The sequence below is a fragment of the Nicotiana tabacum genome, chromosome 4, assembly GCF_000715075.1.
Source record: "Nicotiana tabacum cultivar K326 chromosome 4, ASM71507v2, whole genome shotgun sequence".
NCBI classification, from domain to species: domain Eukaryota; kingdom Viridiplantae; phylum Streptophyta; class Magnoliopsida; order Solanales; family Solanaceae; genus Nicotiana; species Nicotiana tabacum.
The window spans coordinates 19,039,251-19,063,382 of record NC_134083.1 but is presented as its reverse complement, the minus strand read 5'-3'; the positions used below and the strand labels follow the sequence as shown (position 1 = coordinate 19,063,382).

Here is a 24,132-nt window from a genome sequence, read left to right as displayed (position 1 = left end):
GAGTTTTTGAGAAGGGGGTTTCAACTAGCAATTGAAAGGTAAGTTAATTCCATACCCCTTGAGTTAAATACATAGATTATAAGTAGATTATAACTAGTAAATCTTAGAAATCAAATATTTAGATGAAAAACCTAGATTTTTATAAAAGTGAGATTTTAACCACGAAAATACTTATGGAATTGGGTAGAAATTATATATTTAAGTTCTTGAGATTATGGGTAACGTTTTCATCCAAAAATTTCTAGAATCCGAGCATGTGGGTGAATTTCAGAAATTTTACCATTTTGGATAAGGTAATTTATTTAATATATAAATTTCGAATCATTTAGCATATATTAATTATTGTGTATAATATTTGGATAGTTTCGGATCTTTCGACGTCGAATCGAGAATTCAACGCGGCGTGGTAATCGAAAAGTGGACTTTGAGACTAGGTAAGTCTCTTGTCTAATCTTGTGAGGGAGAAATTACCCCATAGGGATTAAATTGAATAATTGTTGCTAATTGCGGGGGCTACGTACGCACGAGGTGGAGAGTCCGTGCGTAGCTACTATTAATGCTAAAGTCCGGATAGTTTAGGACTCAAAGCATAAATTACTTGTGTACATTGTATTCTTTGTGTTAATTAAATTTTAATTGATATATATGAATATATTGTGAATTGTTAGATAAAGATATTAAAGGATGGAAATCTCATATGCTTGATTTTCTGTTTAAATTAATTAATTGTTAAAAAAAATTATTCTTCCTCCCGAATTTATCTTATAATAAATATACTCTCCTTCCGGAGGTACGTAAGAAAATGTCCTCCTTTCTTGTGGAGCGGGCCGAACGCCTCTGCAGGATAGATGCATCTATGGATCGTGCCGCACGTCCCTCGGCAATGTACACGACACTCTGGATCGGGCCGTACGTCCTCGGCATAAATCGTGCTTAATAATAATAATTACATGATACTTTAATAGTTATTTTAGCTTGCGAAGCTAATTGATAAATTGGAGAATCCTTGAAATTTAATGAATTATTATTCCTACTTGTTAAGGAATTAATTGTTATTCTTGTAAATGAGATTAATTGATAAATTAGAAATTATTAGAATTTAAGGAATTTAATTAATATATTAAAAATTGTTGCATTTGAAGGAATATGATTATTTTCGCTCGTTAAATAAATTATTGTAAATTCTGTGAATCATGCTAATTTAGATATTCTAGTTGTATTTCTGTTTTTATTATTGTCCCATAGTGAGTGTCAAAGTCGGCCATCTCGTCTCTACCACTTCGAGATTAGGCTTGATACTTACTGGGTATACGTTGTTTACGTACTCATACTACACTTGCTGCACTTTTTGTGCAGGACCTGAGGCAAGTACTAGTGGGGGACCTATCGTCTTACACCCACGTTATCCAGGGGCATAGTGGTGAGCTGCCTTTCTGAGCCGTTCTGCAGCTACTAGTGTCTCTCCTTGTATTTTTTTTTTTCATTCTGTCTATTTTTATTTCAGACAGTATTTGAGGCTTTGTATAATCTACTAGATGCTCATACACTTGTGACACCAGGTATTGGCACACACATTGATAGAATTTGATATTTTATTATTTTTGTTGATTTTAAATTTTGTCAATGTATGCTTAATTTATTAAGTTGGCTTGCCTAACTGTAGTGTTGGGCGCCATCACGGCCTATAGGTAAAATTGGATCGTGACATTCCTAGTGAAGAGATCCTGAAATATGAAGAAGTTAGGGAAAAAGGTAGCATAACAGTTCAAGCTCTTTATCAGCTTTGAAACAGACAAGAGATTGAACTTAAATTCTGGCACACATAATACATTCTCAAGTAGATCACCTCCGGTTAATTGATAATTCCATATCTGAATTATGGCTGCAGCCTCTCCATTTGGCAAATGCACAGTTCCAGAATTTTCTACCATTGTGTCATTACATAAAGCATTTTTATCACTAATCATGTGATTTGTTGCCCCTGTATCTACTATCCATTTTAAGTCAGCCTCATTGATTGAAGAGACCATACCTGCCATGTTTGCATTATGTTCGGTCATTGGAGATTTGCTCAGCATGTTTAAGATCTGTTGGTACTGCATTTGCATAAAGTGTGATGCCTGTGGTCTGTTCCAGTGTATTGAGGCATTGTGTTTTCACCATTGCTCAAGTTTCCTCCTACTGCATTAGCCTTCTTTTTTCCCTAAGCATTGCTTGATAATAACACTTGGTCCTTGATAAACTTACCTGCTGGTAGGAGGGCCATAGGATGTAAGTTGGTGTACAAGGTGAAATATAATGCTAAGGAAGAGGTAGAAAGGTATAAGGCTCATTTGGTGGCCAAAGGATACACACAACAGGAGGGGTTGGACTACCAGGAGACCTTTTCTCCTGTAGTAAAGATGGTCACAGTTCGAGCTGTTTTATCCATGATTAAGATGCCCCTTCATATGACAAAACTCGCATTGCATCAGTTTGTTGCAGTTATCCTTTGTGTGTCCTTTCATGTTGCAAAAATCACAATACAAAAATGGCTTTCTCTGCTTCTGTAATCCATTTCTTGCAGTGAAAAGAGTTGTTGACTCCATATGTTCATTCGAATTGTAAGCTCCTCCTCCAACTAGTTTTTGACTTTCATCTTGCACAATTAATGCATAACAGGTCATTTTAGCAGAAGAAACTAAAAAGATACTAGTTCCCTTATTTTCTCTTCGTTGTATACTTGTTTCCTTTTAGTTATTTCTTTTTTATTCATTTACAACTTATTTATTTTTCTAACTCCTTTCATCCAATAAAAAAATTTCTAGTCAACAGTTTTTTTAACAGAAGAAAAGGCAAGGGTAATTTAGACTTCCCTCTTTTATATTTACAAGCCTTTTACGTTAAAATTCAATTAGTGCTTTGAATCGGAAATTTCCAAAATTAACAGCTTCTTTTTTTTAACTAGAAATGAAAAACATATTTTACACCAACCCAATGAACAAATCCGTGACTTTTGTCAACGATAGGTGCAAATCAGATCTTGGGCAAGCTAGCTGTAGATCAAAATATATAAAATGGAATTATTTCAAAGACCTTCAAAAATTGTGGCACAAGAAGTGCGGTTGGAATTATTTAAGATATATTCGGTTTTAGGGTCATGAGATTGTTCAACCATTTATGTGCAATGTATAACATTTAGCATAATTTCAAATAAATATTCACTGATTTTCTCTTTTTCTTGTCCTAGTATTCCTAAAAGTAGGATCTCAACTTATGCTAAATCAAACTACAAAAGTCAATTAGTTTCTCGTGTAACAAACACACACTAAAAAAAGAATAAATGTGATAGTAATGACAATTTGATATCTAATATTAATGATAACTTAATTTCTCATTTTGTAGAAATAGTAAACCAGTAATTAAAATCAGATTACAATTTAATGCTTTCATATTGAATAATAGAAAAAGTAACTTTATTTATTTTTGCTCCTCTGACATCATCAGTTGCGTCACTTTGGGTATTAGCAAAGCACTCAATGTTCGTCATATTAACAAAATTGTACTGCACAACTAAAGTAAAAAAGAACTAGTCAATGGGCAAAAAGATTTTTGAAACTAGTGGCTTGTACCCATCTTTAGGAAGATCCAAACGCATTCCAAAAAAGGGCTTTAGCATTAGTGTTATATTTTGAAAGCAAGAAAATAAGTGGAGTAATAAAGGCATATACATAGGGGTAAAATAGACCTTCGAAAATAGCGGCACAAGGGGTTAGGTTGTAATTAAATTAATACATTTAGCATCAACTCATGAAAACTGTCCAATTTTAATTTGGTAGCTAATTTAATTCAAGTGGACCAAATTGAAAATGGTTTTGATTATGTTGGAAAATTTTTCCTATAAATAGAGATCAGTTCCTTCTCATTTTTTCATCAATCTTTTATTAATTCTTTTTGTGTATTGTAAGAAAAATAGTGAGAGTATGAAAAATTATTAGAGAAGTGAATATTAAGAAACACTTGTATAAAATTTCTCCCTAAATTTGTGAGAAATTCTCTTAGGTATATATAGCCTAGTTATATTAGATATACATCTCTACTTTTGTACTTTTATGTATAGACGTGATTTAGTAGGACTCGATGAAGATATATTTGTTCGAACCACGTAAAAAGCTCAGAGTAAGTGGATTCTTTTTTTGTTATTCAAATTGCATCGGATCAGATTCAATGCTGAGGGCAAAATGTATGCCCAATTTGCAGGATGATTGAGACGGAAATTAGCAAATTTTTGTACGTCGTGAAGCTGAAGGACATGAACAACAAATCATCGTCCTTTACCTTCCGGACCTCATAAAAGTACTCAATTTCCGTCTTCTATCTCCTGACAATTTGGGCATTTTATTATGCCCTTCGCATTGAATTCGGATCTGATGCAGTCTGCATAACAAAGAAAAAATCCATTATCTGCAAGGAAACTCTGCTTTTGTCGAGCTAAAGCTAATCGAAGATATCCATATGTCGCAACATATTTGATTTGGGAAACATTAATGGGATTTTGAGATATTTAGAATGATTCCTTCTAAAGTGTTGAGTTTATATCATCATCTTTTAATATCCTCCTTTATTCATATATATTTTATTCAATTCATTCATATATCTGTTTTGGTTCTGTACCTACATTTCTTGAAAAAGTATACACTAGTTATATATTGCCTCGTCGCAAAGTGGATGCTAAGCTACTATTTTAATATGCTAAAATATATACATCGATTATACATTAATCGGTTTTTGAAAAAGTGCTTGTTGCTACCGCCTTTTATCACCCTTTTCTCCGTAGTGAATCCAGAATTTTAAAGTCATGGGTGCTCGCCGATTAAAATTTCAAAAGAAGAGGAAAATAGAGTTTAGTTGTGGGTGCTCACTCAATATTTATCTAAATATTTGTTTAAATTGCCTATCTAAAATACTAAATATGATCAAAGGTAATGGGTGCTTAAGTACCCACAAGTGTGTATGTAGATCCGCTAATACTTCTTTATAGATGTTCAAGTTTAAAATTAAACTAAAATATTTTGAATCTGGGAATGATTTTGATTAATTGTATACCGACTTGTCATGAAACTTGCCTGTTTGGCCAAGCTTCTCCAATCCTAGAAGCACTTTTTTTTTTAAAAAGTATTTTTTTTTAAAGTTGAAGTATTTGGCCAAGTTTTTGGAAGAAAAAAAAAAGTGTTCTTGACCAAGTTAAAGCTTGACCAAAAAGGCTATTAATTAAGATAAAGGATCAGTGAACTCATGGAAATCTCCAAACACCAAACATTTCCTTTTGTCACATTTGCGGATAAAAATTTTGGGCCCATTTGAGGAGCCCAAATCATCTTTTTGGCCCGTAACTGAAATGACGCCAGAGTATTTTTTTTATTTTTTTTTAAATCCCTCCCAAATTAGGTGGAGTTGGTTTAAGCAAGCCTCACTTGTCGGCAGTTTCACTCAGCTGCGAGGCCGCTCCTCTCCATCCTCTCCGGCGAATTGAGTTGTAAGTCCCCCCTCCCAGTTCTTTAAAATAAACATTAATTTTTATATGTGATGATGGCTCCAAGATTGTGGTGCTACATTAATTACGATTCAATTTCGTCAAAAAAAAAAAAGAAAAAAATATTATCATCTTGTTTTGAGTTTTTAGTTCTTCAAATAAAAGTAACAAATTAAATTTATCTACTCTTCTAATAATCACAGACACTGGTTTCAATCTCTAAAAAATTTCAAACACAAGCATTTAATTAAAAGACCCCATAAATTCAGAGTATGAGTCTTTTGTGTATAAGCAAGTAAACTGGGAACTTGGTAATTAATCTCTGTAACAGCTAATAATTAGAGTGCATCACATTATTCTGAAATTTTGTTTTTTATCCTATCCATGAGCTCTTCAAGTTAGTCGTTTATTAGAAAATTTGTTAGCTAATATTTGTAACAGTATGTAATTATAGAGCTCACTGAAGGTTCTTCTTAGTGTTTATACAGTCTTTAAAATATTGCAGATAATCTATAGGTTGTTTGTAGTGTGTGGCCCGAAGCAGTTGTTTCAAGCTAAACAAACATGATTGTGAGTGGATGTTGACCTGCATTTGGTGGGTTTAACAAAGTAGTACAAAATTTAAGCCTACGTTAAGTGATAGTGGTTAGCTGTCAGTTGCTTTTATTAAGAGACAACGACTGAGATGACGCCTTTTGTCATCTTAAAATTTAAGCCTAAGGTACATAATCAAATTCCATGTAGTGTTACTTGACAAAAAGGTTGAGATTGCTTGTGATATACCCAAGTTGTTTATTATTACAAGCAGATAATCAGATTGGCCTTTACGTGATTTTGTTCCAATGAGTAGAAGTTTAACTTGCTAATATATTTTATCTATTTGATACATCTCAATTTCAGATGGAAGAAGCTTCTCTTGATGGTGAGCAAGATGTTACTGGGCAAGGCAGGAGGAGATTGCAAGAAATAGAGTCAGATAGGTTAGATGACCAGAACAATGAGCAAATTGAGTCGGATGAATTATTTGCTCAATATGGTGGGCAAATAGAGTCAGATAGGTTAGATGATCAAAATGGTTTTACTGATGGGCAGAAGGAATTTGTTGCCCCACCGCTAGGAATGGAGTTTGAATCGTATGATGATGCTTACAACTATTATAATTGTTATGCCAGGGAGATTGGTTTTCGTGTTAGGGTAAAGAATTTTTGGTTCAAAAGAAATAGCGGGGAGAAGTATGGTGCAGTGCAATGCTGCAGTAGCCAGGGCTTTAAGAGAATTAAAGATGTAAACCGGTTGTGCAAGGAAACTAGAACTGGTTGTCCTACAATGATGAGGATGAGAATGGTGGACTCCAAAAGATGGAGAGTACTTGAAGTTACCCTTGAACATAATCATTTGTTAGGTGCAAAAGCATACAAGTTTATTAAGAAGACAAGTGCTGGAAATAAGAAAATTTGGATTCGAACTATGATGTTGTAGTCCGAACAATCAAGTTATATCGGGCACTTGTGATTGATGCAGGTGTGAATTGGAATGCCAATTTTAGTGCAAGGAGGTGAAAAACTTCATCTGATTGTCACGATAAGCTGAACTTAAGAAAGGGAGACACGCAAGCCATGTATAATTATTTATGTCGTATGCAATTGAGAAACCCAAACTTCGTTTACTTGATGGATCTGAATGATGAAGAGCAGTTGACGACTGTGTTCTGGATTGATGCTAGGAAAAGGGCATATGCTTACTTCATTGATGTGATCTATTTTGATAATTCATATTTGTCCAACAAATATGAGATTCCTCTTGTGGTATTTGTGGGCACAAATCACCATGGTCAATCATTGTTGCTGGGTTGTGGCCTGCTTGAGGGCGAGGCAAAAGCCTCTTATATTTGGGTGTGTGTTCAAAGCTTCGCTCACCTGCTCACTTGGATGTTTCCCTCAAACAATTATTACAGAAAGATGCAAGATTTTGGAGAGTGCTATAAGTGTATTTTTTCGAGGTCTTTTCATCGTTTTGCTCTATCACACATCATGAGGGAAGTTTCAGAAAAGTTGGGAGGCTTGCGTAACTATGATGCTATTAGAAAGGCATTAATTAAAACAATATATGAGGCTCTGAAGCCATTTGATTTCGAAGCAGCATGGAGATTTATTATCCAAAGATTTGGAGTTGGTGATCATGAGAGGCTTCTTTCACTATATGACGACCGAGCTAAATGGGCTCCAGTTTATTTGAAAGACACTTTTTTTGCTGGAATGGCCACTACAAGGTGTAACGAGACATTGACTGCTTTTTTCGATAAATATTTGCACAAGCAAACTCCTCTAAAAGAGTTTCTTGACAAATATGAATGAGCTTTGCAGAAAAAGAACAAGGAAGAAGCAGTTGCAGGTACAGAGTCGAGAAACTCGAACCCTGAACTCAAAACAAGATGTTCCTTTTGAGTTGCAGCTTTCAAAAGGGTACAGTAGAGAGATCTTCAAAAGATTTCAGTTAGGGTGGAGGAGATGTATTCTTGTTTCAGCACAACACAATTACATGTTGACGGGCAGATGGTAACATTTTTGGTGAAGGAGCGTGTTTTGGGAGAGGGAAATAGGAGAGAGATACGGGATTATGAAGTTCTGTACAACAGTGCTGCAGCCGAAGTTCGTTGTATTTGCAGCTGCTTCAACTTCTATGGATATCTATGCAGGCATGCGTTGTGTGTACTGAACTTCAATGGTGTGGAAGAGATCCCTTCAAAGTACATTTTATCACGTTGGAAAAATGATTACAAGCGATTATATGCATCAGATCTTGAATCCAGTTCTACTGAGTCCACTGAACACGTTCATGATTTAGCCAGTTGTATAGAAGTGCATTACAAGTTTGGGAGGAAGGGGTGATTTCCCTAGATCATTAGAAAGTAGCTCCAAGTAAATTTGAAGAGTCTCTGACCAGAGTTCACCACATTGAAGAAAACATAAATGTTATGGCATAAAAAAGAACAAAAAATAAAAAATAAAATAAGATGTTGTGGTACGTGAACTCAGGCGCTCGCCGGAACCCTAGCTTCTGCTGGGCGCGTGAGGGGGCCTTTGGTCGCCAATGCTTTCTGAACCTAATGGTGGTGTTGGTTTTTGTACAACACTCACCGAAAGTATGTTTACGCAAATCAAATCGGAGGAGTCACCGGAAAGACGTACGGCGACTGATTTTTTTCAGTCCTGGATTTTTCCCGTTGCCGCTCTGATACCATGTGAGAAATAGCAAAGGAAAAATATATTATTGATATGTTCTATGAAGTGTTTTACAATATCGCTATTTATATACAATGTTTACATATACCTAAAATCTTCTCGATCAATGTGGAACACTATACATGAACTAACTCTAACACTTGTTATACTCATCTTCCTTGCTCATCATATCAATATTGTAGTGAACCGGATATCTTTACTTTGTTTAATCGCCTGATGATAAATTACCTTTGCATACTTTATTAAAGATAAAAGATCGATCTTCTTTCTTGTACTCTCTCTTCTGCCCTTATTTTAGATAAAAACTCTTCAGTTTTATATCCTTGCCACTTTAGATTTTCTACATGAAAAACTTTGACAGAAAATTGGGTATTTTGCAGGGAAGAAAATCAAATTTATCTCGGCCGGTGGCAGGGTATGGCTCTCTAACACTGTTCTTTGGTGTAACTGTCTCAAGTGTGATCTTGATAAAGACGTTTTTTTTAATCCTAGACATCAGCCTTTGTGGTAGACCTACAAAAGATAGTAAAACGCAATCAAAGGGGAAGAAGACCGAGGCAGACTAGGAATAAGCAAAAATAACTGTCATAAAAGTATTCAAGTGTAGGTGAAAAGGAAAGTCGAGGTATCAAATGTGGAATTTTGTCAACTTTAAGGAAGTGGCAGCAGGTAGTGCTTTTTGTTATCACAAGGTGGTAACTGCCGATAAATGGCTACTAAAGCTGTATGATTTGTAATATTTCACCGGCTGTTTAGACCTAGGTCAGGTTCGCTGTGGATGTCTTTTGCAACTTCTGCCATGGGTAAATAGTGGTAGTACTATGTTTTAGGAAATTGTCTTAAAGCTTCTGAAGGTTTAATAGGGCTTGAACCTAACGCCTCGTAATGGTTACTTTGTTAGTAATCACTCAAACCATAGAACATTTTTTATTATGTCATTATACAACCAGTCTATTGGCAGTCAACATCTGTTTAGATCGAAAGTATAGTGCTAATATAATTTACTTATTTATTCGTGTATAGTTCCATTGATGTGCTAGCAATCTACTAGTAGTACCTAAAAGAAAAAAGTGAAAATTAAAGTAAAAGGAATATAAATTCAGTAATTTCCTTCGGTTTTTTAGGTTCTTATTGTAAATTGTTTCTATGGCATCATAAAAAATTAAAGCAAATTTGGACAAAATGTGAGGGTTACGCAAAAATTGTTTTCATGGTTTATTATTGTTAAAAAAAAAATGAAGCGTCTTAGGATGTTCATTTTAAAGTAATATTGAATAGACGATGTTTTATGTTCTCAATATTCAAGTGTATAAGTTTCTTTTTCATTACTATATTCAATTTATTTTATCTATTTTTTCCTTATTCTAAGTGACGTCATATCTTACAATTTAATTACATTATTTATCATTTAGGACAAGGCATGGTCGGGCATAGGGCCACGGACATAAGTCGTGCCCCCGCCGGCTATCTTTGATTGTCTTAGTCGAAAAATTGGGGTCTTTCGAGTCTTGAGTACCTTTGAGAAAGAAAAGAAAATGAGAGTATGGACTATTAAGTATGGTGCAAGGGACAATCAATGGTAATTGGTATGCTATCACGATCCAGAATTCCCACCGACGGGATCGTGATGGTGCCTAACATTTCACTTGTTAGGCAAGCCAACGTTAGAAAATCATTAAATCAATTCCTTATTTCCATTCAGTAAATAACAATAATTAACTAAGGTGAAATATGATAAGTGCGGAATATTATAAAACTGTATTAATTACTACCACCCGGATCTGGAGTCATAATTCACGAGCATTTTAGAATTTTCTACAAGTAATAGTCTGAAAGAAATACAATTGTCTGAATGAAAGAAACAGTAGGACAGAGAAGATAGACGGGGACTTCAAGGTCCGTGAACGCCGACAGATCTACCTTGACTCTTCGACAGCGGACCAATAGCAAAAATCTCGATCAACCCGAGCCGGTACCAAAATCTGCACAGAAAGTGCAGAGTGCAGTATCAGTACAACCGACCCCATGTACTGGTAAGTGTCGAGCCTAACCTCGACGAAGTAGTGACGAGGCTAAGGCAAGGCACCTACAAATGAACCTGTACAATTTAACAGTGTATATACAAATAACAGAAATGAAGAACTAAACAGGAAATGTCAGGAGGGGAACATGCTGAAGGGAATACGAGATAAAGAAATACAACAGAACGATAACCGGAGCAGTCAACATACCATGAATCAATAGGAATAGTGAATACAGTAAAGCAAAAATGCACGGCATCACCCTTCATGCTTTTACTCTCAATCTCACCATAAAATCAATAGAAACGGCACGGCATCACCCTTCATGCATTAACTCTCATATCATGGCACGACATAACCCTTCGTGCATTAACTCTCATATCATGGCACAACATCACCCTTCGTGTATTAACACTCACAATATGGCACGGCATCACCCTTCGTGCATTAACACTCACAATATGACACGACATCACCCTTCATGCATTAACACTCTCCCTTACCATAATGCAATGCATAAATAACAACAGGGAGATAGAATAACAAGTACAAACCTTACTTCAACATTTGGTTCCATAATATCAATCTCAACTTTGAAATAAAAACTCAATTATCACCAGAAAATCCGTAAACTTGATAAGAACGATAAATTGAACAACACTAGTATAACATGTAGCAATTAGGCATGGGAAAGAGACAATATAAGAAAAACAGAGAAACATGAAAAACAGGTAAATTGGCGGCACATAAGTACTCGTCACCTCACATATACGCCGCTCACATGAATTTCACTTAGCAAGTAATCTAAGGTTCCTAATTCCCTCAAGTCAGGGTTAGACACAACACTTACCTCGCTCTGAATGCCACTTAAATCTCAATCACATCTTTACCTTTGGAATTCAACTCCAAACCACTCGTATCTATTAAAAATGACTAAATAATATCAAATATTGCTAAAGGAATCAATTATATTGCATAAATTAAATTTCTAAAAATTTCCTCCAAAAAGTTGAAAAACCGACCCCGTGCACGTTTGGTCAAAACCCGAGGTTCGGACCAAAATTCATTTATCCATTCGCCCCTGAGCCCGAATATATAATTGGTTTTGGAATCCGACCTAAAATTGAGGTCTAAATCCCCAAATTTTTGAAATTTCTAGTTTCTACCCTAACCCCTAATTCTACCATGAAAACTCTAGATTTTAGGTTGATAATTCATAAAGTGTAATGGGTAATTGAAAGAAAATGGTTTAGAATCACTTACCAATACTTTGGGGAAGAAAATGACTCTTGAATATCTCCTCTACCCGTTTGGTTCTTGAAAAATGTTGAAGAAATGGCTTAAACCCGTGTTTGATTCTGTTTTATGCACTGGGCGACAGTGTGCATCGCGTTCGCGAGGCTACTGTCGCGTTCGCGAAGAGCATTGACTACCAAGCCTTCGCATTCGCAAGACAGTGTTCGCGTTCACGTAGGCTACCCCCTGGCCTTCGCGTTTGCGAGACATTGCTCGCGTTCGCGATGAAGGAACGATCGACTCTTCCCCAGGTGTGCCTAACACTACGCGTTCACGAGGAGCTGGTCGCGTTCGCGAAGGGTAACGCCCCCATCGCTTCACGTTCGCGAAGAAGAAAATTCTAGCTGCCCAGTTTACTCTTCGCGTTCGCGAGAGTACCTTCACGAAAGCGAAGAAGGACATGCTAGAATACCTACTGCAGCAAAATATCAGATTTTCTAATTCCAAAACATCCCGTGGCCTATCCGAATCTCACCCAAGCCCTCGGGGCTCCAAACCAAACATGCACAAAAGTCTAAAAATATCATAAGAACTTGCTCGCACAATTAAATCGCCAAAATAACACCTAGAACTACGAATTTAGCACCAAATCGAATAAAATTCTCAAGAACACTTTAAAATTCATATCTTCTCAACTGGACGTCCGAATCATGTCAAATCAACTCTGTTTCTCACCAAATTTTACCGACAAGTATTAAATATCATAATGAACCTGTACCGGGATCCGGAACCAAAATATGGACCCGGTATTCACAATGCCAAACATCAATCAATTCTTAGAGGAGGGTAAACATCAATCGAGTTAGAGACATCCGAATTTAATTCCGGACATACGCCCAGTTCCCATAATTCGATATGGACAAACACGCCCGGACTGCACATACAAATCAAGGAGGATAAAAATGAGATTTTTAAGGCTTAAGAGCATGGATTCAAGTTCTAAAACATAAGATGACCTTTTGGGTCATCACATTCTCTACCTCTAAAATAACCGTTCGTCCTCTAACGGACATAGAAAAATACTTGGGCTGGTGAAAAGGTAGGGATATCTACTCCGCATATCGGACTCGGACTCCCAAGTAGCTGCCTCAATAGGCTGACCTCTCCACTACACTCGAACTAAAGGGTAACTCTTTGATCTAAACTGGCAAACTTGCCGAGCTAAAATAGCCACCGGCTCCTCCTCGTAAGTCAAATCCTTGTCCAACTGGACAGAGCTGAAATTTAACACATGGGACGGATCGCCGTGATACTTTCGAAGCATGGACACGTGGAATACCGGATGAACAGCTGCTAAAATAGGTGGCAACGCAAGCCTGTAAGTGTAACGACCCCAAATTACCTCCGTAGGATGTCGTGATGGCACCTAGTATCTAAGACTAGGTAAGGCTATCAATGCGGAATAATAATAAATATCTGAAATAAATAAACTATAATTCAAACAATTTCAACTCCCAAAACCCGGTAGAAATAAGTCACAAGCTTCTAAGAATTTATTCTCAATGTCTCTATATGTCAAGGTCTAAATAAAATATAAGGAAGCAACATAAAATGATAGAAGGGGACTCCGGAGTCTGCGGACGCTGGCAGATATACCTCGAAGTCTCCGTGCGCAGGTAACTCACTGACGTCTAGGCTGGTAAAATGTACCTGGATCTGCACAAAAAAATGTACAAAAGCGTAGTATGAGTACACCACATCGGTACCCAGTAAGTGCCAAGCCTAACCTCGGTAGAGTAGTGACGAGGTCAGGTGAGGCCCTACTGGAATATAATAATGGCATGGTAAAATGTTTATCAATGTAGTAAAATAAAATGACATTGGAAATGAATCAAATAGTATGTCACATTTAATGACACCAAATAATTGCAAATAATATCTCGTGGAATCAAAACAGAATTTCCTTCAACTTTATGAAAATCACAACAATTAATCGAAAGCAACTATGGCCATAAATCAATATCAACAAGGGCACTACCGAGGTACCGCCTCGTAGTCCCAAGTTATAAATAATTTCACAATATCTCATTTCCTTATATCACTGCGGGAGCCTTCATAATTTATTTTTTTAAATTTTTTTTTTCCGAAATAGCATCCCGCGTTTTAGCCACCCTTATCACACCGCATGACTTCTAGTAGTCACCCCTACTAGCCACGCGTATCAAGCCACCCTTATCTCACCGCATGCGTTTCAACACCCAGACCTTATACCACCGCATGCGTATCAATATCACAATATATCACAATTTGCACCTCAAGTGCTCAAATAATTTAACTTGCCAAAATAATTCAACAACAATATTTTTCTGCAATAAAGAGCTCACGGCTCATGCCAAAATAAATCTTCAATAATAGTTTGCCACAATAAAAAGCGCACGGCTCATGTCAAAATAATTAATCAATAATATTTTTCTACAATAAAGAGCTCACGGCTCATGTCAAAATAATTCAACAATAATATTTTTTTACAATAAAGAGCTCACGGCTCATGTCAAAATAATTCAACAATAATATTCTTCCACAATAAAGAGCTCACGGCTCCCTCACAATGAGAATAAAAATATTCAGGAGTAAATAATTTAGAAAAATAATATTTCAAAATCTTTACTACGCTGCTTCAATATCAAGTTTAAAAATGTCAAATACTTCATATTAATAATATTTAATTTAAAGAAAATCAACCTTCAAATAATGCACAGAATAAAAGAAACTAAGTTTTAACTAAACAGGTAAAACAATTAGTAAGATAAGATCAAACAAATTTGAAGTATATATCTCAGATCAATGATGAAGAATATAACAAGATAAAATAATTTAATAAATGCGCAACAATGATCTACACAATTTAAACATATAATCTTTCGCAATTTAGCCCATGTACACACTCGTCACCTCATGCACACGACTTTCAACACATTTCAATAATCACATCAATACCAATCCTAGGGAAAATTTCCCCCACACAAGATTAGACAAGTCACTTACCTCGACTTGCTCCAATTTAGCCAAGTATTATGCTTTTTCCTCGATTTTCCGACTCCGATCGACTCGTATCTAGTCATAATTAATTCGATACAGTCAACAAAAATTATAGTAATCAATTTCATAAGAAAATATTACATTTTCATTAAAATCCAAAATTAGCTCAAAATTTGCCCATGGGGCCCACATCTCGGAATCCGGCAAAACTTATAAAATCCAACAACCCATTCAATTACGAGTCCACGTATACCAATTTTACCAAAATCCGATAACAACTCGACCTCCAAATCTTAAATTTTCGTTTTTGGAAGATTTTTGCAAAAATCTTGATATTTCTTCCATAAATTCACGGATTCATGATGTAAATGAGTATGGAATCATGAAATATAATCAATATAGGATAAGGAACACTTACCCCAATGTTTTCCCGTGAAAATCGCCCAAATATCGCCCAAGAACCGTGCTCCAAAAATCCAAAACGAAATGAATGAAATGACCATTTTTTGTCCTTAAGTTTCTGCCAATCCGTCACTAAAAGTCCATTTTCCGTCACTAAAAGTCCATTTTTCGTCACTAAAAGTCCACCAGAAACTGCTCTACCAGCTTTCCTTCAATTGATCATAACTTCATCTACAAATGTCCAAATGATAAATGGTTTAACTTTCTGGAAACTATAATCCAACGACTACAACTTTCATGTTTTGAAAATGTTCTGATTCCTTATGAATTGCGAGATATAAGCTTTCAAAGTCGGCTCCACGCATAAGAAATTTCTGGCGAAACTGCTCTACTAGCCTTCATTTAATCCGTCATAACTTTCTGTACAAATGTCCAAAGAATAAATGGTTTAACTTTCTGGAAACTATAATCAAATGACTATAACTTTCATGTTTTGAAAATGTTCTGATTCCTTATGAATTGCAAGATATAAGCTTTCAAAGTTGGCTCCACGCACAAAATTTCTGCAACAGAAATTTCCAGCACTCTTTGTCCGAAATCCATTCTGTTTACCTTCCGAAATCCACCCGAGACCCTCGGGACCTTAACCAATTATTCCAACATGTCCCAAAATACCATACGAACTTAATCGAGGCTTCAAACTAAATCAAACAATATCAAAACGACGAATCGCACCTCAAATCAAAATCAATGAACTTTGAACTTTCAAATTCTATATCTTGTGTCGAAACACATCAAATCTATTCGAATGACTTCAAATTTTGCACACAAGTCATAAATGACATAACTCAGCTATGAAAATTTTCAGAATCGGATTTCGACCCCGATATCAAAAAGTCAACCCCTCGGTCAAACTTCCCAAAAATTCAACTTTCGGCATTTCAAGCCTAATTCCACTACGGACTTCCAAATAAAATTTTGATCACGCTCCTAAGTCCAAAATCACCATACGGAGCTGTTGGAATAATTAAAATTTTATTCCGGGGTCGTTTGCACATAATTTGACATCTGATTAGTATTTGAACTTAAACTTTTAATTTTTCATCAAAATTCTATATCTCGGGCTAGGGACCTCGGAATTTGATTACAGGCATACGCCTAAGTCCCAAATCACGATACAGATCTACCAAAACTGTCAAAATACTGATCCGAGTCTGTTTGCTCAAAATGTTGACCAAAGTCAACTTAGTTGAGTTTTAAAGCTCTAATTCATATTTTAATTCATTTTTCACCTGAAAACTTTCTGAAATTTTTTTATGGACTGCACACGCAAGTCGAGTAATGGTAAATAATGCTTAGATCACATAATTAATCATTAAATTTAAAGATGACATTTTGGGTCATCAAATTCTCCACCTCTAAAACAAACGTTCGTCCTCGAACGGAGTTAGAAAAAGTACCTAAGCTGGTGAATAAGTGTGGATAACAGCTGCGCATATCATGCTCGGTCTCCCAAGTCGCCTCCTCGACCGGATGACCCCTCCACTGAACCTTCACGGAAGCAATGTTCTTTGACCTCAGCTTTCGAACATGCCTATCCAAAATAGCCATTGGTTCCTCAACATAAGATAGATTCTTGTCCAACTAAACCGAACTGAAGTCTAGCACATGAGACGGATCGCCGTGATATTTCCGAAGCATGGAAACATGGAATACCGGATGACCGGCAAAGAGACTAGGTGGTAGTGCAAGTTTGTAAGCCACCTCTCCAACTCTCTCAAGAATCTCAAAAGGCCCAATATACCTAGGGCTCAAATTGCCCTTCTTCCCGAACCTCATCACACCCTTCATAGGCAAAAACCGGAGCAATACCCGCTCACCAACCATGAATGCAACATCACGAACCTTCCGATTCGCATAACTCTTCTGTCTAGATTGGGCTGTACGAAGTCAATACTGAATCAACTTAACCTTTTCCAAGGCATCCTAAACCAAGTCTGTACCCAATAGCCTAGCCTCGCCCGGTTTGAACCAACCCACTGGGGACTGGCACCACTTACCATACAAGGCCTCATACGGAGCCATCTGAATGCTTGACTGACAACTATTGTTGTAAGCAAGCTACGCAAGTGGTAAGAACTGATCCCAAGCTACATTGAACTTCCTCTGAGTCCGTGAGAGCCCAACAACGAAATCCATAGTGATCCTCTCCCATTTCCATTCTGGAATCACTAACTTCTGAAGCAATCCACTAGGTCGTTGATGCTCATATTTCACTTGTTGACAATTTAGACACCGAGCTACATACTCCACTATGTCTTTCTTCATCTTCCTCCACCAATAATGTTGCCTCAAGTCCTGCTACATCTTCGCAGCACCCGAATGTATGGAGTACCGCAAACTGTGAGCCTCCTGGAGAATCAATTCACAAAAACCATCTATATTAGGCACACATAGCCTGCCCTGCATCTGTAATACATCTTCATCTCCAATTGTGACTTCCTTGGCATCGTCGTGCTGAACTGTGTCCTTAAAAACAAGCAGATGGGGGTCATCATACTGACGTTCCATGTTACGGTCATAAAGAGAAGACTGAGAAACCACATAAGCAAAACTCGGCTCGACTCAGAAACATCCAGTCTAACAAACTGGTTGGCCAAGGCCTGAACATCCAAGGCTAGAGGCCTCTCTGCTACCGGTAAATATGCTAAGCTGCCCAAACTCTCCTCCTTATGACTCAAGGCATCGGCCACTACGTTGGCCTTCCCAAGATGATAGAGAATGGTGATATAATAATCCTTAAGTAACTCCAACCATCTCCGCTGCCGCAAATTAAGATCCTTCTGTTTAAATAGATATTGTAGATTTCGGTGATCGGTATAGACCTCACAATGGACACCGTACAAATAATGGAGCCAAATTCTTCAAGGCACGAACAATAGCTGCTAACTCAAGGTCGTGGATCGATTTTTTTTTTTGTACCTTTAACTGTCTAGATGCGTAGACAATCACCCTACCGTCTTGCATCAACATCGCGCCGAGACCAATACGTGACGCGTCACAATACACAGTATAAGACCTTGAACATATAAGTAATACCAACGCTTGTGTCAGAGTCAAAGTGATCTTGAGCTTCTGAAAGCTTAACTCAGACTCGTCTGACCCTGTAAATGGGGCACCCTCTTGGATCAATTTGGTCTTAATAGTTGTTCATAATCAATTACAGAATCGTCATTTAACCTCATGTTAACAAAAATCTCGTTGCAAACCTTCACAATACTGATAACTAGATGCGAGGCATGAAGACTTCATAATTATTTACCCGAATTAACGAGTCACATTTAACGCCACCTAGGCGGGCACCTACCTCGTAGATTAAAAATTAATAATTACAACACGAATTTGACAACTATGCAGAGAGAATTTCATATAAGAATTTTCAAATAAGCCTAATAGGCATGACTCCCTATTAGTACTATAGTACAAATTTAATTTCACAAGGGAGAACTTAAACACAAGAATTTTTCTCGCAAGGATCTCGTCCTTATATAACTTCCACCGCAGCTCGTAGCCCTTTTTAAACATATCAATTTATATAAAAATGTGAGGATCTCGTCCTCAGTTCTGAATCACAAGTAATATACACATCGTGCCAATTGAAAATTTCTATTTTCTCCTTTTAAATAATTTCGGTTACACCAAATCACAACACATAATGAACCCTACACCGGTAGGGCATATAATTCATAATTTGCAATTAATTATTCAGAATTTACATCAAAATTTACCGAAATGACTAACAGAAAGCCACATTTAGCCTCGCAGCTCTTATTAGTGACCAACACGAAATGATAGGCGTAGTTATCTCCATAAAATCTCCCAACAGGGGTAAACACATGAGTAAATTATAGAATTATGAAGCTCACTCATAAGTGGAGCACAATAGGAAGACTCGTTTCGATATTGAGAACCGAATCAACTTAAGGAAATTATTCCTTTATATTAAATCGAGGTCATACCTGTAACGACACCATCTGATGTAGCGACCTCCGCCATACCGTAAAATAAATATATCAACGGCTAGGTCTCCACCTCTAGGACGCCTTTTACCCGTCTGTCCTCCACCCCTAACTGGTCGTGTGGGTGGTGTAGTAACTGCAATGGGACACGTAGCCTGAGTGCTTTGATGAAATAAGTCTCTCCCAAGTTTTTGACAATTTTTCTCATGATGTGCCTAGTATCACCGTATTCATAACAACCCTTTTGCGGGTTAGGCTGCTCATATTGAGTCTGTGCAGATAACTGGAATAACCATTGTAGGAACTCATGTCAGTGGTGCATTAAAAGAACTTACTGGAGCACCTCGAGTAATCCGATGTGCGGACTGGGCTGGCCGACTGCCCGAGCCCCCTCCATAATGATTTATACTTGCAGAGTAGAATCCATTGAATCCCCCAGAACCTTGAGACGTCTTGGTCTCCTTAGTTTCCTTTTTCCTCACCCCGAACACATTCTAATATCTTGGTAATTTGTACAACTAGCAGCAATGAAGTATCAGCTTGTAGCTCCCGAGTCGTACAAAATTTTATGATCATAATTGAGTTCTTTAATGAGTCTGTGGACTCGCCCTCTGGCAGTAGGAAGCAAAGTAGGAGTATGACGGGCTAACTTATTGAACTTGATGGCATATTCTGACATCATCAATGGTGACATGACGCAACCGTTCAAACCCTATGCGCCACGCATTACGGAGAGTCCAGAAAACAAACTCTTTCAAAAGCGTTTCTGAGAACTGAGCTAAGTGGGCGGTGTTGCGTTGGCTGGTCTGCCCTCTTCATAGGCTTGCCACGAACACTGGTGGAGAATTATCTCTCCCAAGGCAAATTTCTTCTTTTGTTATGCTGACTCAACACTGTTGAGCTGACCAATTTCTTAACAAACTCTTCGATTCTTCTTTGGGGGTAACCCTTACCCCTATTTATACACAACGATCACGAAAGTAGAGCTCCATACAGACAAATCTTATCACGAACCACATAGTCCAGACTCTCGTCAACAAGTGTACTTACTCTGAAGCACCCCAAAATCCACAACAGTGACGTCCACGCTGAGTAGACCTTCTATAAATTTAGAGTTATTTCTATAACTCCTTTGGTATTGAAGTATAGGATTATTAAGGAGGCAGACATACCGCAAGTCCCAACCTTATCCTCTACGAAATCTCAGGCCTTAAACATGTGTAAATTTTAGGGAACCTTTCAGTACCACATATATACATTTCAGGCCCAAAACTCATATAATACATGACCCCGCAATCCACCCATTGATAGTGGACGACGTGAAGTCATAGGTCACAACGTCCGATGATCCACAATAATAACCTTCACAGCTCATATAAATCAACCAGAATCCAATGTCCGTTGCACCCCGCACATGATTCACTATGTGATCTCTCAATATGCCCACATCTTCAGTCGGAACCATACGTTAAGGCAATGTTTGAGCATCTCTAGCTCCCTCGTAGTCCATCTGCGGCATCATGAACCGTCGACGCACAACTGATATTGAGTGCGCAATGTCATACACGAGTGGATACAAAGGAATATGAGATATATGTTTCAAGCTAAATCAATGTCGCACGATAAGGAATCAAAGAAGTGAATTTTTTCCTAACAGTTCCATAGCCTCCCGAAGATAAGTACAGACGTCTCCGTACCGATCCACAAGACTCTACTAAACCTGCTTGTGACTCATAACATCTATGAACCTAGTGCTCTGATACCAACTTGTCACGACCCCAAATTCCCTCTGTAGGATGCTGTGATGGCACCTAGTCTCTAAGACTAGGTAAGCCTCTCAATGCAGAATAATAATAAATATCTTAAATAAATAAACTACAATTCAAACAATTTCAACTCCCAAAACCCGGTAGAAATAAGTCACAAGCTTCTAAGAATTTATTCTCAATGTCTCTATATGTCAAGGTCTAAATAAAATATAAGGAAGCAACATAAAATGATAGAAGGGGACTCCGGAGTCTGCGGACGCTGGCACATATACCTCGAAGTCTCCATGCGTAGGTAACTCACTGACGTCTAGGCTGGAAAAAGTACCTGGATCTGCACAAAAAGATGTACAGAAGCGTAGTATGAGTACACCACAGCGGTACCCAGTAAGTGCCAAGCCTAACCTCGGTAGAGTAGTGACGAGGTCAGGTGAGGCCCTACTGGAATATAATAATGGCATGGTAAAATGTTTATCAATGTAGTAAAATAAAATGACATTGGAAATGAATCAAATAGTATGTCACATTTAATGACACCAAATAATTGCAAATAATATCTCGTGGAATCAAAACAGAATTTCCTTCAACTTTATGAAAATCACAACAATTAATCGAAAGCAACTATGGCCATAAATCAATATCAACAAGGGCACTACCGAGGTACCGCCTCGTAGTCCCAAGTTATAAATAATTTCACAATATCTCATTTCCTTATATCACCGCGGGAGCCTTCACAATTTATTTTTAAAAAAAAACATTTTTTCCCGAAATAGCATCCCGCGTTTTAGCCACCCTTATCACACCGCATGACTTCTAGTAGTCACCCCTACTAGCCACGCGTATCAAGCCACTCTTATCTCACCGCATGCGTTTCAACACCCAGACCTTATACCACCGCATGCGTATCAATATCACAATATATCACAATTTACACCTCAAGTGCTCAAATAATTTAACTTGCCAAAATTATTCAACAACAATATTTTTCCACAATAAAGAGCTCACGGCTCACGCCAAAATAAATCATCAATAATAGTTTGCCACAATAAAGAGTTCACGGCTCACGTCAAAATAATTCATCAATAATATTTTTCCACAATAAAGAGCTCACGGCTCATGTCAAAATAATTCAACAATAATAGTTTTCCAAAATAAAGAGCTCACGGCTCATGTCAAAATAATTCAACAATAATATTCTTCCACAATAAAGAGCTCACGGCTCCCTCACAATGAGTATAAAAATATTCAGGAGTAAATAATTTAGGAAAATAATATTTCAAAATCTTTACTACGTTGCTTCAATATCAAGAGTAAAAATATCAAATACTTCATATTAATATTATTTAATTTAAAGAAAATCAACCTTCAAATAATGCACAGAATAAAAGAAACCAAGTTTCAACTAAACAGGTAAAACAATTAGTAAGAAAAGATCAAACAAATTTGAAGTATATATCTCAGATCAATGATGAAGAATATAACAAGATAAAATAATTTAATAAATGCGCAACAGTGATCTATACAATTTAAAAATATAATCTTTCGCAATTTAGCCCGTGTACACACTCGTCACCTCGTGCACACGACTTTCAACACATTTCAATAATCACATCAATACCAATCCTAGGGGAAATTTCTCCCACACAAGGTTAGACAAGTCACTTACCTCGACTTGCTCCAATTTAACCAAGTATTATGTTTTTTCCTCGATTTTCCGACTCCGATCGACTCGTATCTAGTCATAATTAATTCGATACAGTCAACAAAAATTAAAGTAATCAATTTCATAAGAAAATATTACATTTTCATTAAAATCCAAAATTAGCTCAAAATTTGCCCATGTGGCCCACATCTCGGAATTCGGCGAAACTTTTAAAATCTGACAACCCATTCAATTACGAGTCCACCCATACCAATTTTACCTAAATTCACGGATTCATGATGTAAATAAGTATGGAATCATGAAATATAATCAATATAGGATAATGAACACTTACCCCAATGTTTTCCCGTGAAAATCGCCCAAATATCGCCCAAGATCCGTGCTCCAAAAATCCAAAGCGAAATGAATGAAATGACCATTTTTTGTCCTTAAGTTTTTGCCAATCCGTCACTAAAAGTCCATTTTCCGTCACTAAAAGTCCATTTTTCGTCACTAAAAGTCCACCAGAAACTGCTCTACCAGCTTTCCTTCAATTGATCATAACTTCATCTACAAATGTCCAAATGATAAATGGTTTAACTTTCTGGAAACTATAATCCAACGACTACAACTTTCATGTTTTGAAAATATTCTGATTCCTTATGAATTGCGAGATATAAGCTTTCAAAGTCGGCTCCACGCATAAGAAATTTCTGGCGAAACTGCTCTACTAGCCTTCATTTAATCCGTCATAACTTTCTGTACAAATGTCCAAAGAATAAATGGTTTAACTTTCTGGAAACTATAATCAAATGACTATAACTTTCATGTTTTGAAAATGTTCTGATTCCTTATGAATTGCAAGATATAAGCTTTCAAAGTTGGCTCCACGCACAAAATTTCTGCAACAGAAATTTCCAGCACTCTTTGTCCGAAATCCATTCCGTTTACCTTCCGAAATCCACCCGAGACCCTCGGGACCTTAACCAATTATTCCAACATGTCCAAAAATACCATACGAACTTAATCGAGGCTTCAAAGTAAATCAAACAATATCAAAACGACGAATCGCACCTCAAATCAAAATCAATGAACTTTGAACTTTTAAATTCTATATCTTGTGTCGAAACACATCAAATCTATTCGGAATGACTTCAAATTTTGCACATAAGTCATAAATGACATAACTCAGCTATGAAAATTTTCAGAATCGGATTTCGACCCCGATATCAAAAAGTCAACCCCTCGGTCAA

The 24,132-nt window shown here is 37.0% G+C and overlaps 1 pseudogene; it reads left to right on the top strand.

Moving 5' to 3' along the window:
- Window positions 1–6,412: 6,412 nt before the first annotated feature.
- Window positions 6,413–8,495, top strand: LOC107795243 (protein FAR1-RELATED SEQUENCE 6-like; annotated as a pseudogene).
- Window positions 8,496–24,132: the final 15,637 nt, after the last annotated feature.